General features: G+C 35.6%; 1 protein-coding gene across 1 annotated transcript in view; it reads left to right on the plus strand.

Moving 5' to 3' along the window:
* Nucleotides 1-3,797: 3,797 nt before the first annotated feature.
* LOC115630060 (protein argonaute-3) overlaps nt 3,798-19,508 on the plus strand; it is a 265,544-nt gene continuing 249,833 nt past the window's right edge. The window contains exon 1 of the mRNA XM_030526694.1: nt 3,798-3,818. The gene's annotated coding sequence lies outside the window, so the exon portion shown is untranslated. The remainder of the gene's footprint in view (nt 3,819-19,508) is intronic.

A 19,508-nucleotide genomic window follows, 5' to 3' on the forward strand; every position in this document is an offset into this window, starting at 1 on the left:
TTGCCGTGTTTTGTTAGTAACTGTGTACATACGTACATATGTATGTATGTATCATGTATATGTATGTGTGTGAAAGATTGGGGCATTTCGCTTATTAAAACGTGGTAATTGTCTTCTGTATATGAAATATACAAGAGTAGATTGGGTTTGCGGGAGGTAAAAAGTGTAACAGGCAGAATAAGTCGTAGCAGACCCCACAAAGTACATCTAATGCTGTTTTTACACGATTTTGATATAACATGTTTGTATATTTCTTTAGAAATAAGGAACCAATCACCTCTTTTTGCTTATGATCAATGTTTTTTTTACACGGTTGTTTCTGGAACCAATCTATCGTGTAAAACCAGAATTAGGTGTATACAAGAGAGAACGCTATATTCGAGCAAGCCCGACATTGAAATACCCTGTACCCAGATAAACTTCCAACACTGAAGTATATGCGCCCCAGAAGCAAAAGGAAGAAGAAGAGCGAACTTGATGCTGCAGCTTGTGGGCGTAGTACCGGGGTGAAATTGTTTCGCTAATAATTAACCGATTTAGATGAAATTTGAAACAAAATAGATTATTATGTATTAATTATGTGTTCAAAGTTTGGTTAAGGTAGCTTTTGAAATGTAGACGGTATTGACGAAATTCTGTAGCGAGGGAAAGGGAGGAAAATTCAAAACAATAAAAAAAAACTCGTCCTTTCTCGGACCTATGAGAATCAGGATACCAACTTTGGTTATTCCAGCTTTTATAGTTTCTGAGAACCTTGAGTTCATCCAGACAGACGGACATGTCTAGATCGAGTTCTCTCGTCATGCTTCCTTCAGCAAGTTTCATACTTTGCAGAAACCTACAATTAATATATCCTTTCTACCCTACGGGTACAGGGTATAAAAAGTAGGAAAGTGCGGGTTTTCAACAAGAAAAAGTATATGTACCAAATACTAGGAAGCAACGAAAAGTGTTTTTTCTTAATAATAATTGAAAAATTTGTATGCAATTAGTTTTCCTTTGTTACGGTGGTGTACAGCGGTTAGTGGATGCCGGAATCTTGTGTTTGTTGACTCCATAGTGAACAATAATTGTTACCTGAACATCTTTCGAGTAAATTTGCACAAAAGTGCCACGAAATTGGGGCTCAGTAATGACTTTTAGTGCCAGCAGAATAACGATCCAAAACATACAGCCCACAAATGGGACGAATGGCCCACAATAACGCCTGGTGACCTACCAAAATTAGTCCAATCAATTCCAGTATTGCTTCCTATACTGCATACTGCATACTTTTTATACTCTGTACATGAAATGTACAAGAGTATATTAGGTTTGCGGGAGCTGAAAATGTAACAGGCAGAAGGAGGCGTGGCAGACCCCACAAAGTATATTCTTGATCACCATGACGAGACGAGTCGATCTAGCCCTGTCTGTCTGTCTGCCCGTCTGTCCGTATGAACACCTGGATCTCAGAGACTATAAGAGGTAGAAACACCAAACTTTGCACAAAGATGCGTTATGTGTGTACGCTGTGCAAGTTTGTTTTATTTTTTTGATTTCCCCCCCACTTCCCCCCTATGCGTGTTTTCCCGATTTTCCATTCGTATAATAGCCTATATCTCGGAGACTATAAGACCTACGGACACCACATTTTAGTCCCAGATGCCTTATGTGAATACGCAGAAAATGTGTATTTTGGAATTTCCCTCCCTCCTCCCTCTTCCATGAAAATCGCGATTTTCTCTAACTCCCGTAATTCTTGGAATTTAAAACTACAATTTTGCAAATACCCCCAGTTAGTAATTATGTGTCTGTTTGCCAAGTTTCATCATGATAGACCGATTTAACAAGATGTTATAGCCATAAATATATTTGCTGCTCAAGCGCTGCCTGCGGCTGTTGTTGATGCTGTTGCTTTGGTTGACTGCTAACATGTTTACACAGACACGAATATACGAGCATATACAAACATACACTCACATAGACGCAATTGCTTTGTATATGTGCAATTATACACCCTTTACGTGAGTTCGAATACCAAAAGAGGTAAAATCGATGAAAATTTTTTTTGTTAATTCTCTTTTTTTAATTTCTATAACAATTCTAAACATATGTACAGAGTATTTCAAAGTCGGGACACCCGACCTAAGCTTTTTTTTTAACGTTATGTTTTGCTTTTGGCTGTGCTAAAAACACACCGTTTTTGTCATGCACTTGAATAGGGACAAAGATGATAACTTTAGTGTGTGTTCACCTATGAACACAGAAGGTTGTATTTGGGCCGTGGTCAAACACTCCTGAAGAAAAGGGCAAAATATTAGCATTTAAGGAGTGCGGCATGAATATAAAACAAATTGCCAGAAAAATTAAGAAAGGCAAGTCGGTTGTTGGAAATTTTCTCACAAATCCATTGATGGGGAAAAATATGAAAGGACACACAAAAAAAGCACTTACATCTTCAGATGAACGGCGCGTTCTTCGGGAAGCGTCAAGCTCACATTCCTCCGCATCTGCAATTCGCATAAACTTGGGAATAAATGCAAGTGTTGATACAGTGAGTCGTGTTATACGGAAAGCAAAACACCTTAAAAGATTAAGACTAAAAAAACCACCTCTGACAAAGCCATGTAAAGTCATTCGTCACCATAGTCGTGAAGGAGGTATTATAGTATGGGGCGCAATTTCATATTATGGAACAAGCGAGATCAAATTTTGATCATTAAAGTTAAATACCAAAGCTTGCTTGGGGAGGCATTTTCTTACTTTGGCAACATTTTTGATCCTATATCTTGGATTTTTGAGCATGATAATGCCCCGGTTCATACCGCACGTGTAGGCTAAAACTTGATAAGTAAGCAGAACGTGTCTTTATTGGAATGGCCCTCTTACTCTCCTGATTTCAATGTAATTGAAAAAGTATGGGGATGGCTTACACGTAAATTGTACGCGTCTGGAACACAGTTTGCAGCCGTCCAATCATTAACAGAAGCCATAAAAAGTGCCTAGAGCGAAATTTCATTGGACTATATAAAGTCCTTATATGATTCCCTTCCTAACCGAATCTACGAGGCTATTTCCAAATATTCAACACATGCATACATACCTAACTGTTTATGTACACTCCCAATAGAATTAATTTACATCAGCGTTTTTATATGAGTGTATGTATGCAGCACTAAGTTGAACCAAAGCAGCAACAACAACAACAGCTGCGAGCAGAGCATGGGCAGCGATTTTATTTATGGCTATAACTTTCTACAGAATTAACCAATCATGATGAAACTTAACATATGGACACATAATCACTAACAGGATTAAATAACGAGTTTTAGTTAAAAATTCCCTAAATTACGGGACTTATGGAAAAAACAGACAGACGGACGTGGCTATATCGACTATTGTCATCCTGATCAAGAATATATATAATTTTTGGGGTCTGTCACGCCTCCTTCTCCATGTTACATTCGAACAAACCCTTCACCCTTTGGGTACAGCTAATGCAGTTCGATTAGGATTAAATGAGATCCCAATGCATTAATTCTATATTAACCAATGGCATATACTGATAGGAGCATTAATGCTTAAATAATTTTGAAACAAATTGTTAAATTTGCCTTTACCAGAAGAAATTGTTCTTTTAGTTGCAAATTTCATTAATCGCAGTTTTTTCTTCAGTAGTTAAATTAGTGAGACCTAATTGGTTTTACTGTAACAGTTACAAATTACTGTTGCAGTTGTGGAACATCATCATGTTAACGGTGGTATCGTAAATCCATAAATAAAGCGCGCATAATTTTTAAGGCTTAAATGCTTGTAAAGCATTCTTAATAGATCAAGTGAGTACTTAAAAATGCTCTATGCCAAAAGTGATCGTAAGATATGTATGTATAACTGTACAAGTAATGAATAATAATAATGCGTGTTATTGGTAGCACCGATCTACATACATATGTACATGCGACACTGGCATATTGCCGTGTTTTGTTAGTAACTGTGTACATACGTACATATGTATGTATGTATCATGTATATGTATGTGTGTGAAAGATTGGGGCATTTCGCTTATTAAAACGTGGTAATTGTCTTCTGTATATGAAATATACAAGAGTAGATTGGGTTTGCGGGAGGTAAAAAGTGTAACAGGCAGAAGAAGTCGTAGCAGACCCCACAAAGTACATCTAATGCTGTTTTTACACGATTTTGATATAACATGTTTGTATATTTCTTTAGAAATAAGGAACCAATCACCTCTTTTTGCTTATGATCAATGTTTTTTTTACACGGTTGTTTCTGGAACCAATCTATCGTGTAAAACCAGAATTAGGTGTATACAAGAGAGAACGCTATATTCGAGCAAGCCCGACATTGAAATACCCTGTACCCAGATAAACTTCCAACACTGAAGTATATGCGCCCCAGAAGCAAAAGGAAGAAGAAGAGCGAACTTGATGCTGCAGCTTGTGGGCGTAGTACCGGGGTGAAATAGTTTCGCTAATAATTAACCGATTTAGATGAAATTTGAAACAAAATAGATTATTATGTATTAATTATGTGTTCAAAGTTTGGTTAAGGTAGCTTTTGAAATGTAGACGGTATTGACGAAATTCTGTAGCGAGGGAAAGGGAGGAAAATTCAAAACAATAAAAAAAAACTCGTCCTTTCTCGGACCTATGAGAATCAGGATACCAACTTTGGTTATTCCAGCTTTTATAGTTTCTGAGAACCTTGAGTTCATCCAGACAGACGGACATGTCTAGATCGAGTTCTCTCGTCATGCTTCCTTCAGCAAGTTTCATACTTTGCAGAAACCTACAATTAATATATCCTTTCTACCCTACGGGTACAGGGTATAAAAAGTAGGAAAGTGCGGGTTTTCAACAAGAAAAAGTATATGTACCAAATACTAGGAAGCAACGAAAAGTGTTTTTTCTTAATAATAATTGAAAAATTTGTATGCAATTAGTTTTCCTTTGTTACGGTGGTGTACAGCGGTTAGTGGATGCCGGAATCTTGTGTTTGTTGACTCCATAGTGAACAATAATTGTTACCTGAACATTTTTCGAGTAAATTTGCACAAAAGTGCCACGAAATTGGGGCTCAGTAATGACTTTTAGTGCCAGCAGAATAACGATCCAAAACATACAGCCCACAAATGGGACGAATGGCCCACAATAACGCCTGGGTGACCTTATCAAAATTAGTCCAATCAATTCCAGTATTGCTTCCTAGTATTTTGTACGCATACTTTTTATACTCTGTACATGAAATGTACAAGAGTATATTAGGTTTGCGGGAGCTGAAAATGTAACAGGCAGAAGAAGGCGTGGCAGACCCCACAAAGTATATTCTTGATCAGCATGACGAGACGAGTCGATCTAGCCCTGTCTGTCTGTCTGCCCGTCTGTCCGTATGAACACCTGGATCTCAGAGACTATAAGAGGTAGAAACACCAAACTTTGCACAAAGATGCCTTATGTGAATACGCAGAAAATGTATATTTTGGAATTTCCCCCCCTCCTCCTCTCCACCGCAAATCTCGATTTTCTCTAACTCCCGTAATTCTTGGAATTTCGAACTCAAATTTTGCAAATACCCCCAGTTGGATATTATGTGTCCGTATGCTAAGTTTCACTATTAAGAAGAAATTATAGCAATAAATATATTTGCTGCTGCAGCGCTGCCCGCGGCTATTAATGTTGCTGTTTGGTTGACTGCTAACATGTTTACTCAGACACGAATATATGCGCATAGGCATACATACACTTACACATACGAAATTGCTATATAAATGTGCAATTATACATAATTTACGTGATTTCGAATACCGAGAAAGGTAAAATCGATCAACATTTTTTTTTAAATTTTTTTTGTTTTCTGTTATTATTGTAAACATATGTACAGAGTATTTCAAAGTCGGGACGCCCGACTTTAGCTGTTTTACTTGTTTTACAATCGGTACTTGAACCAAGTGTAATTCGGAGGAGCTGAAAGGGAATGTGAGATCATAAGAGCACGAGTGTTCTTTTTGTTCCGTCTGTTTATTGATTGAAATGCAGGGGTTTATATACAAAATTGAGAATGTGCGTAGGTCTAATTATTACTAATATTGATTCTTAAAATAAATCGTTGCTGGGGTGTTGTATGCAGCTAGCTGAGTCGGTGCGTGCATATCCAGCGTAGGTGTAGGTAGACGTGGCACCCGGTTGGTGGTTGTTTTGTACACATGCGCTGCTGCTATTCTAACAATAGCTAAGAATAGCTGCCTGCGTTGGCTGCCTGCGTTGGTCCATGCGTAGCTCATGATACGGTCAAGTGCGTATGACATTGACAGTACGATGAACTTCAGCGCTATGGGGCATATACTTGTATGAACACCAACAATAGTAAAATAACAAAAGTATTGTATCAATGGGATAATAATTATTTATTCTGCGTTGAGCTTACCTAATAACGATTTTATTGTTTCTTCACTTAAAGAACTTCTTTTATCGTTTTAAATGAAATGAAGAGATGAAAATGCCCTTTCAATGAACACCTGAGTCGCCGGTGTAGCCAGCACAACATGTGTGAGAGAACTCAGGTGTGGGGATTTTAGCTTCAATTCCTTGTAAAAATCTAGAATGTCCGCATTCAATGGTAAATGACGATGCTGCTCTCTAATATTCACATGACGTTATAGGAGTCATTGAAAGCGCGCTATAAATTGAGTTCACTAATTCTCTAAACCCTTCGCTCTCCAGAAATAAAAATGGCTTTCCGTCTGTGGTCACAATTTTAATTATTCATGAAACGACTGCGTCGTCACTAGTTTCATAACTTATTTTTCTTTTTTTTAATCTTTTGTTGTCCTTCGTTATGTCCATTGCTGTCCATTTCATTAAATAATTCGGCATGTTTCGCTGTCAAATGGCGTTTTAATTTGTGGTGTGCGAACCTGCTAATTTTAAACTGAATATGTTGCATTGATTTTTATTAGTTCCAGCATAAAATTTAAAAAAAATGCACTTTTTTATTTTGGTCCCAGCCCATTTTTAATGAACAATCCAAAGACACAGAAAAAGAAAATTAAATGATAAGAACAAATAAGTCATACACTTACATGCACGCACACAAACGCAAAAGACTTATTTTCTCGCTCAGGACGAAACGTTCAGTAAATAATCAGATCAAAAGGGAAACAAAAAGCTGATTCTTGGTGAACTGAGAACGATTTATTCAACAAACGTAGTGAACGGTTCAGTTGTGACTATTTCCCAAAAAGGTCCGTAAATAACAGTTATTTTGTGACCTAGAGAAACGGTTAACAGTTATTTGCAAGCTCTGATATTGGCCGATAGGCTCAATAAAAGAATATAATTACGACTTGCGCCAGAGCTGTTACTTTTTTAGCACGTTAGTGGTTGAATAAATTGTAAGAACTAATTACAAAGGTGAAATCGAACTTAAAGCTTAACTCTGATGCTTACAGCTTAGCGTCGCCGTCTTTGCCGTGGTTCACCGAAAAGTGCTGATCCCGTACTTCTATCACCACCTGGGGTCGTCGTTCGTAAGAATGCAACGTAAGCTTTTGCATTCTCTTTCTGGGCCTCGCTGTGGTGACTGGGTTAGTAGAATTTGGCAACTGAACTAGTTCTTGCCCGGGAGCAAGATCCCAGTGCCCGTTTTGCTTAGTGTTAACTTACATAATGAATAAGAATATATCATGTATATGTAGATAATTGTGTAAAAGATTGGGGCATTTCGATTATTATATGCGCCCATAGCAGCAGCAAAAAAGGAAGAAGAAGAGCGAACTTGTTGCTGCAGTTTAGGGGGTTGTACTAGCGAGAATTTGTTTTGCTAATAACTTTTCTTAGAATTGACCGAATTGGATAAAATAAACAACAGTAGATAATCTCTATATATATAGAACAGTTTGTCCTGACTGACTGACTGATTGGCAATCAACGCACAGCCCAAACGGTAAGAGCTAGGAAGCTGAAATTTGGACACAAGATCCCTCTTATAGTGAAAGTGAGCACTAAGAAGGGGTTTCGGAAAATTCGAGCTCCAAAGGGGGGAAAACGAGCTCCGATTAACTTCAAACTTAGTTTGTGTACTCTCACAAAGAATACAAAAAAAAAACTGTATACATGGATTTTCAATATTTTTCCTGCGGCCTGAATAATAATGATTTTCCGGTGGAAAATTCGGTAAACGAAAAGCTATTTGCAATCAACGCACAGCCCAAATGGTAAGAGCTAGGAGGCTGAAAATTGGACACATGTTGTCTTCAGTGGTGTATGTGAGCATTGGTGTATGTGAGGTTTTGGAAAATTCGAACGCCAAAGGGGGGAAACGGGCTCCAACGTTTGTATGAAAAATCTACAACTTTCATCCAATTAACTTCAAACTTAGTTTGTATACTCTCAAAAAAAATACAAGAAAAACTGTATACTTGGTTTTTCACCTGGGGCATGAAAAAGGGGGGGTTTTCCGTGGAAAAATTGAAAAACAATCAACACCCCACAGCCCAAACGGTAAAAGCTAGGAAACTTGGGCTCAATTATCCTATCATGGTGTAGATGCGCACTAAGAAGGGATTTTGGAAAATTCGAGCTCCAAAGGGGGGAAAAGTAGCTCCGAAGTTTGTTTGAAAATTCTGCATTTCTGAATCGATCAACTTTTAATTTGGTTTTTATAATCTATAAAAGAATACAAACAAAACTGCATACTCGGTTTTTCGATATTTGTATTGGAGCTTGAATTATTGGGGTTTTAATATTTATTCATTTTTTCAAATGAAAAGTTTGTGTTATAAATTTTGTCCGATCAAATTTGGGTAATATAATCTACGTAACTAAAATTACAACTTTGCATTTAACGATTTTTAAAATATGCATTTTACAAATGCAGGCAGAACAAACAATACAAAATATCAAACAGTTGGGGACAACTAAGTATACATACACACACACAAACATACATACAAGCAGCTGTTCGTGTAGTTGCGTGCAAACGGTTGAAGTAGCCAAAGCAAAATGTGAGACACTAATGTGTAAATGTTCATTTGTACACATGTATGTACATACATACATACATATGTACAAAAGTACATTCGTCTTGCACTGACAGGGCAAGAAATGTTAATTAATTAAAAATTATTAACATTATAACATAAACATTTTGATGTTATTTTTTCTTTGTTTAGTACATTTGGCATAAGGGGTTTTTAGGATAACGGACTACAAGGGCGTACGCAGGTAGGGAGGGGGGACATTGCTCCCCCTAGAAAGAATTTCGCATTGTGAATTACACCAGCACCATATGTATTACATACGTACATACATATGTACATACGTCTGTATGTATAGTATGTACTAGAGATGGGCACGGGCCGGCTATTTTCGGCCCGACACGACACGGCCACGAAATTAACTTTTAGAAACACGCACGCGCACGCACGACGAAAATTTTTCTTAACACGGCCCAACACGAACTTTTTATATATTAAATATTAAAAAATTAAAAAAAAAAAAAAAAAAATATATATATATATATATATATATATATATATATAAACATTACAAATTTTTATTCAGAAAGATTATCTTATCAATATTTGAGCTAAGAAGCCGAGTACGTCGCTCATTTAAAATATGTCCAGAAGTGGAAAAAACTCGTTCGCTTGTTGCAGAGCTGACAGGGATATTGAGTATATGCCTTGATAATTGCCTTAGCATTTTAAATTTTGTTGCTTTTTTCCAGAATGTTAGCACACAAATTTCTGGATCAACAACACTACTTATATAGTCATCTATTTCAATATCCCTTCTTGACCTGTCCAATTTAATTTTTTTTTTTTTGAATTATTAGTGTACAAAAATTCAGAAAAGTCGTGTTGACTATTGGGTGCTTCGTTTTCTGATTCAAGTGTTAAATCGTTATCTAAGCTATCATTTATTTCAGCTAGCATCGATTTTAGTGTTCTTTCGTGTTTCCTCGTGCGTGTTTCGTCGTGCCTTTTTGGCTCAACCCGAACACGCACGGCCACGCACGAAATCGGAATTTACAACACGAACACGCGGGCCCACGCGTGGCACGAAGTCCACGACAAAAAACACGGCCCGTGCCCAACTCTAGTATGTACATCAATAAGTATGTACATATGTACGTTCATACATTCCTATATACATATGTATGTATGTATATAGGTTGCATACATACAGCAGTGGGCCATCGAACACTGTTGTTTAATTGTAATAAATAGTGTTCTGTGGTTTCAAATCAAAATTTTTAAAACAACAACTTCAAGTTATTGGCTCGCAAATCTTCTTCCGTTTTGATCATTTACGCCTGTTCATTGCATACGCAAAATGCCAAAAGTTTACAGTTACAGTACACATACAAATACATTTGTATGTATGTATGTATGTATGTGTACAGTGAACAATCGAATACAGTATTATAATCAATAACTCTCAAACGATGTTTTTCGATGTATTTGTATTCGACATATTTTACGATATATCAACACAAGTATCGATATTTTCGATATATCGCATTTAATTTTATTATTGGGGTTTTAATATTTATTCACTTTTTCAAATGAATAGTTTGTGTTATAAATTTTGCCGGTCGATTTCAAATTTGGGTAATGTAATCAACATAACTATATCAATAAATTGGCATTCAACGATTAAAATATAGCAATATGTTTTTTACTTGCCATATATCAAATATCAAATAGTTGGGGACATCACATACACACACTCACACATGCATACAACAAGCAACAGTTCGTGTCTATGTGTGCCCATGCATACATACATATGTATGTACATGCATATGTATGTATGCCTGTATATGTATTTAGCATGTACATACAAAACAACAACAACTGCAAGTCATTGGCTCGCTCTTCTTTCGTTGTGACCATTTAATGTTAATTGCAAAGGCAAAACGCCAAAAGTTTACAGTTACCGTCGCTAAGCAACGACTGCGTAAGCGATAGTAAAGCAGAAACCGAATAACGGAGCTACGCATATTCTGCTTCGCATTGCGGGCAGATGTATGTATGTATGATTTGTTCTTATTGATCTCAATAAATAATTAGATTTTATTATTTAAATATTCTGCTTATTGCATTCAAACTTCGATATTTTGATGGTATCGGTGGCTTCAACTATCGAAAGTTTTACTCTAGCAAATTGAGATGAGAATTGTCAGTGCTTTTTGATCGTGGCTCGTCGCTGCACGGCATTGACACGAGTGCCGTGTTTCATATTCCGAGTTTGTACGTGACCGTATTGACTCAATATGGCACGAAAAGACTCAAATGTGAATTTAAAATTAGGATATACCCTTATAATTATTCCCCTTTTTTGCACATAGTCTATCTTAAAACGTTGCGTTATCTCTATATGTAAAACAGTTTGTCCTGACTAATTGGTGATCAACGCACAGCCCAAACGGTAACAGATGAAATTTGGACTCAAGTATCCTTTCATAGTATCCATCATAGTGTAGGAGCACACTAAGAAAGGCTTTTGGAAAATTCTAGCTCCAAAGGGGGGAAAACGAGCTTTAAAAAATATTAGTTATAGTGGTAATGTTCGTTTTACGAAATAGTTTGTCAAGAACAAAAATGTAACGGACTACTGAACAATTTTTTGTCAAGAACAGAAAATGTTTATTTAAATTCCTTAAATGCCTTCCTACTGGTAACTTATAAGGTGAAAACATATGGGTAGGTTATGCACACACAAAATAAATACAATTGGAAACATTACATTGAGCCGGGTTAAGACGGGCAATACCTGCTAGTTATATATATAAATGATGTGTGCAAAGTTCGGTTTAGGTAGCATTTGAAATGTGGACGCTATTGACGAAATTCTGTAGCGTTGGAAGGGGGGGAAAATTAAAAAAAAATAAAATAAACTTGTCCTTTCTCGGACCTAGGAGAATCTGGATACCAACTTTGGTTGTTCCAGCTTTTATAGTTTCTGAGATCCTTGCGTTCATCCAGACGGACAGACGGACGGACGGACATGTCTAGATCGATTTCTCTCATCATGCTGATTCAGAATATATATAACTAGCAGGTATTGCCCGTCTTAACCCGACTCAATATAATGTTTCCAATTCTATTTATTTTGTGTGTGCATAACCTACCCATATGTGTTACCAGTAGGAAGGCATTTAAGGTATTTAAATGAACATTTTCTGTTCTTGACAAAAAATTGTTCAGTAGTCCGTTAGATTTTTGTTCTTGCCAAACTATTTCGTTGAACGAACATTACCACTATAACTAATATTTTTTTAAGTTCGTTTTCCCCCCTTTGGAGCTAGAATTTTCCAAAAGCCTTTCTTAGTGTGCTCCTACACTATGATGGATACTATGAAAGGATACTTGAGTCCAAATTTCATCTTTTACCGTTTGGGCTTTGCGTTGATCACCAATCAGTCAGTCAGGACAAACTGTTTTATATATATAGATTTATGGGGTCAGAGATGCTTCCTTCTGCATGTTACATACTTTGCAGAAACCTAATATACCCTTTTTGCCCTACGGGTACAGGGTATAATAATAAAGAATCGACGCAATTCTGGTTTCAAATAAATATTAAATAACTGTGTTTTAATTAAACAAACTTGGCACAAATTGTGTATCACGATTGGGCAAGTCTTTTTGCTAGCGAAAATATCATAAACTGCCATTTGAATATACAATACGGACCAGGGAAACAAAATGTATGTACTTTTTTGTAATTTCTGAATTAAATTTCAAATGCTAATTTTTGCAAAACATAGGTCGCCACAACAGGACGCAATTTTCGTCAAAAATCGAAATGATGTTATAAAAAATATAAAATAAATCTACTTTTTATTAAGCAACATTCTTTTGTGGGATCAGATGCGCTTCTTAAATATTTGTGTTGTATTTTTTCAACAATTAATTGGCGTTTCCGTAAATGCTCGCGGGCTAATGCAAATCTCATATTTGTTTTCTATTTAACATAGTACATTACAGAATTTAAACCCACATAGTCTGTCAAATGTACTCGTCGACAGTCAGTTGTTGCTGGCAGTTGTGTGCGTTACAGGATTTTTACAGACTTAGTCAAATGTGAGCTTCGACAGTCAGCTGTTGATGACAGCTGACTTGGGGGGGAAGTTCAAAAAAATGAAATATTTCGAAGTTCTGTGCCACCGACGAATTTTTTGGAGTTTTCAAACAACTGTAGCCGAAACTTGTGGGACCCCTGAAAAGCACTATAGAATTTCTTGAAGGCGTATGATCCCTAAATTGCCCACTACTCATGGAATCAACAGCAAGACGTATCTGCTTTCATGAATTCCGTTTATAATTTTTTTATCACGATCACACAAAATAGTCCCTTGATGCATTTTATTTAATTGTAAAATATTAAAAATTAATTAAATTATATTAAAAATTTAAGCAATTAGGAACTTACTTTCGAAATGTTAAAAAAATGTTTGCAACTTATCTTTTTGAAACGCACAAATCAATCAGCAAGAAGCATTTTGCACATACATATGCATGTATAATTATTTACTACGCATTGTGAATTCACGCGCAAATTTTCAATGTAACAGTACTACAAAAGAAACGAGAAAACATGTAAATGTTGGTCGAATAACAACAACAAGTGTTCGCCAAAATTTCTGTATAAACACATATGTATGTAATTGGATAAGTGCTCACTGAACTCCATGTAAAACAACAGAGAACGCTACAGTCGAGCAAGCCCGACAGTAAAATACCCTGTACACACTCCCACAAACAAACAAAAAATTTATTATTTGTGTTAATAATTAATTTAAAAAAATTAAATAAATTTATATAATTGAAATAATTTATTAAATTAAATATATTTAGTACATGCAAATATAAGTGGATGCATCCTGCGTGCTTATATGTGTGTATGCAGTAGGACTTGCAGCAACAAGAACACTAGCTGCGGACAGAGTTTGGATAGAAATTATACTTATGGCTATAACTTTCTTCATAATTGACCTATCATGATATAACGTGACATACAGGCACATAATCTCTAACGGGATGTAATTACCAACTTTCAAGTAGTTATGGAAAATGGCTTACAGCGTTGTAGTGGGAGGCTGCATCAAAAAAAAACAGACTCGAAGCTAATGCAGTTAGATTAGGATTAAATGAGATATTAAGTTCGAGTATTACTTCTTAAATTATTTTTGAACAAATTGTTACATTTTACCAGAAGAAATTGTTGTTTTAGTTAACACAATCGAAGTTTTTTCTCCAGTTGTTAAATTAGTGAAACCTAATCGGTTTTACTGTAACAGTTACAAATTGTTGCAGTTGTGGAACATCATCATGTTATCGGTGGTATCGTAAACTCCATAAATAAAGCGCGCATAATTTTTAAGGCTTAAATGCTTGTGAAGCATTCTTAATAGATCAAGTGAGTACTTAAAAATGCTCTATGCCAAAAGTGATCGTAAGATATGTATGTATAACTGTACAAGTAATGAATAATAATAATGCGTGTTATTGGTAGCACCGATCTACATACATATGTACATGCGACACTGGCATATTGCCGTGTTTTGTTAGTAACTGTGTACATACATACATATGTATGTATGTATCATGTATATGTATGTGTATGAAAGATTGGGGCATTTCGATCATTTAAAAAAACGGTATAATTGTCTTCTGTACATGAAATATATAAGAGCGTATTAGGTTTGCTCACTGAACTCTATATAAAAAAAACGAAGAAGTGCAGTTAGATTAGGATTAAATGAGATCCCAATGCATTAATTCTATATTAACCAATGGCATAGTATTACTGCTTAAATCATTTTGTAACAAATTGTTAAATTTGCCTTTACCAGAAGAAATTGTTCTTTTAGTTGCAAATTTCACAAATTTCATTAATCACAGTTTTTTCTCCAGTAGTTAAATTAGTGAGACCTAATTGGTTTTACTGTAGCAGTTACAAATTACTGTTGCAGTCTTGGAAAATCGTTATGTTATCGGTGGTATCGTAAACTCCATAAATAAAGCGCGCTTAATTTTTATTGCTTAAATGCTTGTAAAGCTTTCTTAATAGATCAAGTGAGTACTTATAAATGCTCAAAGTGATCGCAACAAATATGTGTACAAATAATGAATACAATGCTTATTATTGGTAGGACCAATTTATACACATGCGACACGTGCAAATTGGCGTCTTAGTAAATATGTATGTGTCATATACATATGTGTACGTACATATGTACATATGTATGTTCGTAAAGGATTAGGATATTTGGTCTCTTGAAAATTTAATAGTGTGACTCTCTGCCGTTCATTTGCAAACAATGTATGGTGGAACAATAGCAACATTTACATACAGTCTGTCAACTAATTGTTTGCAAAATGAAATTTGTCACCAAATTTCAACTTTAACATTAAATTTATAAATAATGGCATTATTTGGGAATATTTTGCTTATCAACAACCCATAGCTAATACATATCTTAATAATAATTGATAAGCAAAATATTCCCAAATAATGCCATTATTTATAAATTTAATGTTAAAGTTGAAATTTGGTGACAAATTTCATTTTGCAAACAATTAGTTGACAGACTGTAAATAGGTGGTGAAGCTAAATGCGGGTGTCCCGGCTTTGAAATATATGTATGTATGTACATACATATATACATATTCATACATATGTGTGTGTAGAATAATTATAGAAATTAAAAAAAATAAGAAAATGAAAACAGGAGAGAACGGTACTGTCGAGCAAGCCGGACAGTAAAATACCCTGTACTCTCCACAAAGAAAGGAAATTAAAAAACAAACTGTAATTCATTAATTACATATTCAATACATACATACATACATATGTACATACATCATACAAAAGTGAAGACATGCTTTTGTACAGTTTTAACAGCATACATTTACATCATCGATTCTATGCGTGTTTATAATTGTCTATGTATGCAGTACAGGGATAAGTCCAAGCAGCAACAAGAAAACAAGTAGAAAAGCTAAAGTCCATTGTATCGACTTTGAAATACTCCGTACATACACTCATGGACAGAATGATAGGTGCGGTCATATATTTTTCAAAAAAGGCCTGACTTTCAATATAATTTAATTTTTATTAAATAAATTATTAGTTTTCAATATAAACATACTTCAACGTAAAATAAACATTAAAAGGCTTTTCACACTATAAGAAATAACTTAGCGTTTGGTAAATTCATAAAATACACTGTTTTTGGCTGGATAGAATAGTAGGTGTGTCGAACAAAATTTGTAAAAATATTGATATTTTGTTATTTATGGTCCCGTATTGTACCGAATCGATTAGAGCACACTCCAACCCTGGATATCCATGTTTAAAGGGATTTTATACCAATATTTTCCCATAAAACGTACAATTTCTTTGGCAGATCAATGGGATGGTATCAAAAGTTCGTAACGAATGCTCTCAAACCAGACAAATCCATCGAAACGCGAGGAGCTTGAGTGTATGTACAGTGTATTTCATAGTCTGTACACCCGACTTCAGCTTATCCACTTGTTTTGTTGCTGCTTCGACTTATTTCTGTACTGCATACAATAACGAATATAAACACGCTTAGACACGAGATGTAAATATATGCTGTTAAAACTGTACATAAGCATGTCTTCACTTTTGTATGATGTACAGTTGTGCTTAAAATAATAGTAGTGTTTTCATAAAAATTGAGTTCGTTCAAAAAATGTATGAAATTGTGTTTTAATGAACTTAAAATAATTTGTATTATTAAGTATAGTATATTAATATTAATAGTATATTAATATTAATAGTATATTAATAGTATATTAACAAAGAAATAACAAATTCTGGTCTTATAACAATTTAAATAATTTTATTTCCAAAACTTCATTTATTTGTCCGCTCAAAATAATAGTAGTGTTTCATTTGTTGGCCTCTTACTTGGTCCAACTGATCCAAATAATACGGTTTTTATTTTAATTACTCTTATTAGGACTTTCTAAATAATATTAGTATTTTATAGCAAAGCCTTCGTGTGCGAGAACTGCAGTACATCGCTTTGGCATGGAGTCCACGGGGATTGTGGCATTTTGAGGAGGAATGGAGCTCCAAGCATGTCTAACTGGTTCCCAAAGCTGTTCATAATTAGTTGGTTTACGCTTGGCAACTTCCTTCTTCACATCGTACCATAAATTCTCAATCGGGTTGAGATCTGGAGACTGTGCCGGCCATTCTAGTATTCTTGATCCTGTTAGTTTGAAACCATTGTTTGGCAACATTACTTGTGTGCTTCGGATCATTATCCTGCTGGAATACCCAAATCAGTGGCATTTCATCACTGGCCTATGGCAGCATAATATTCTGCATTATATGCACATAAAGGTGGCGATCCATGACATTCCGGATCCAATATAAGGCCCCTCGCCGTAATATGAAAAACTGGCTCAGATCATAATACGAACTCCTCCGTGTTTTACGGTTTTCGTTGTGAATCGAACGTGCCATTCAGTGTTTGGTGGCCGCCTAACATACTGACGATACCCAGTTCCATCATAAAGCACGATTTTCGATTCATCTGACCATAAACTGTTTCTCCATTACTGCACTGGCCAATCAATGTGGTCTTGGGCAAATTAAATTCGCTTGGCCAGATGTTTTTTTGTGAGAAGGGGCACTTTCCTTGGACTCCGAGCCGCCAAATTATTTTGCAGTAGGCATCTACGTATTATTTATCTAGTACATAAATATATGGAGATTTAATTCATATCTTATATCGGTAGAGCTCCCAAATTGTTTCTGCCTAAAGTATCTCACTACACGGGTCGCCAATTTATCTGACATAGCGCGAGGTCTTCCACGTGCTTCAGGGCCTGGGAACAACCTACTATATTTTGAACTTCATTGTAAGGTTTTCCCTCATATATCAATTTTTGATTGAATGCACGTCGTTCAGGAGTGCAGTGCTTGGCTCTACCGATAAGCTATAGGGACGAGGCCTTAAGCTTAACTTAAAAATAGTATGATTTATTGTATGTAGTGAAATTGATTTTTTATACAAAAGTTGAAGATAATAAGAAGATATTGTGTGTGGAATTGTAATTGCTATATTGCTATAATTTATGAATTAAATTTTATTTTTTAAGAAACTTTATAAGTATTTTATAGTTGTCTTTAGATGGACAAAAAAGAGAAGTGGGTGGGTCGAGGGATGGGAAATAAATCTGTCGGTAGATATTAAATTCTGGGCATTCCGATCAAATGTGTTTTACTGAGGTAGGAGAGCTGGTGTTGCAGAGTTGGCATATGTTACTGCTGGTGGGTATTTAGGGAGTGGTAGTGGAGGTTGGTTTTTGTGAAAAGATGAAGGAATTTTTGTAGAAAGTGGGATTTAATGAATCTAGGGATGTGGAAATTATTTTGGAAAAGTTAAATACCCCTTAATTTAACTGCCTCTTTAGCTGTAGCATCGGCTTTTTCATTGCCTTTAATGTTGCAATGGCCGGGGACCCAAATTAATCTTATACGGGGGAAATGTGATGAAAGTAACTGTCTGGCTTGTAGGGGATAGTATGATAAATTTGAAGGATTTTTTTATTGCTTCTAAAGCAGAAAGCGACCGGGTTGGAGTAAGAAGTAGCAGTTTGTATAGCTTGAACAATCGCTATTAGTTCGGCTGCAAATATTGAACTGTAGTGTGGGAGTAGAAAGGGTTTGCTTATGTTGTTGAAGTAAATTCCAAAAGAGGTGGAGTCGTATGATTTGGAACCATCAGTGTATATAAAGGAGTGGGAAGGTAATAATTCTTTGATGTGGAGAAACATTTGTTGGTATTGTGTTGATGAGGTCGATGATTTAAGTGCCTCATGCAATGTGGTGTCAGTTTTAGTTTTTTCTTGCCAAGGGGGGACCTTGAACTTGGAAATTGGGATGGGATTGGTAGGAAGGCTGAGCTCTGAGCTGTAATTTTTGGTATTTTCTTTTTTTTTCTTTATAACTTTAATTAAGTGTTCAACAGGAGAGTCTTTAGAGAGCAATATTGTTTTAATTACTTTACTTTACTGTGTTTAATTCTCTTCTAATTTCAAACCGCAATATTTTAGATTCAAAGAGCATGTTGTTTATTGGTGTGGATCTAAAAGCCCCAAGAGCAAAGCGTAAAGCAGAGTGGTAGATGGTTTTGACTTTATTGGTTTGAGAAGCAGGAGAGTAGCCGTAAATGTGAATTCCAAAGTCAATTTTCGACATTATTAAGAGATTTGTGGCTATGATTATGGAGAGATGGTTGCAGTTGTATCTATTGTTTGAGAGACATTTAATAATATTTAATCTAACTGTGAGTGATTGTAAAAGTGAGGTGATGTGATTGGACCAGGTGTATTTATTGTTAATTGTTAATCCTAGAATTTTGAGGGAACTTACGTTTGAGATAGGGGCTATGGATGATGTTATAAAAGCGTTGCATAATTTTTTTCTGCAGATATGTAGGTGCTTGCATTT

Source organism: Scaptodrosophila lebanonensis, unplaced genomic scaffold (assembly GCF_003285725.1).
Source record: "Scaptodrosophila lebanonensis strain 11010-0011.00,11010-0021.00 unplaced genomic scaffold, SlebRS2 tig00000250-arrow-arrow-pilon, whole genome shotgun sequence".
Lineage (NCBI taxonomy): Eukaryota > Metazoa > Arthropoda > Insecta > Diptera > Drosophilidae > Scaptodrosophila > Scaptodrosophila lebanonensis.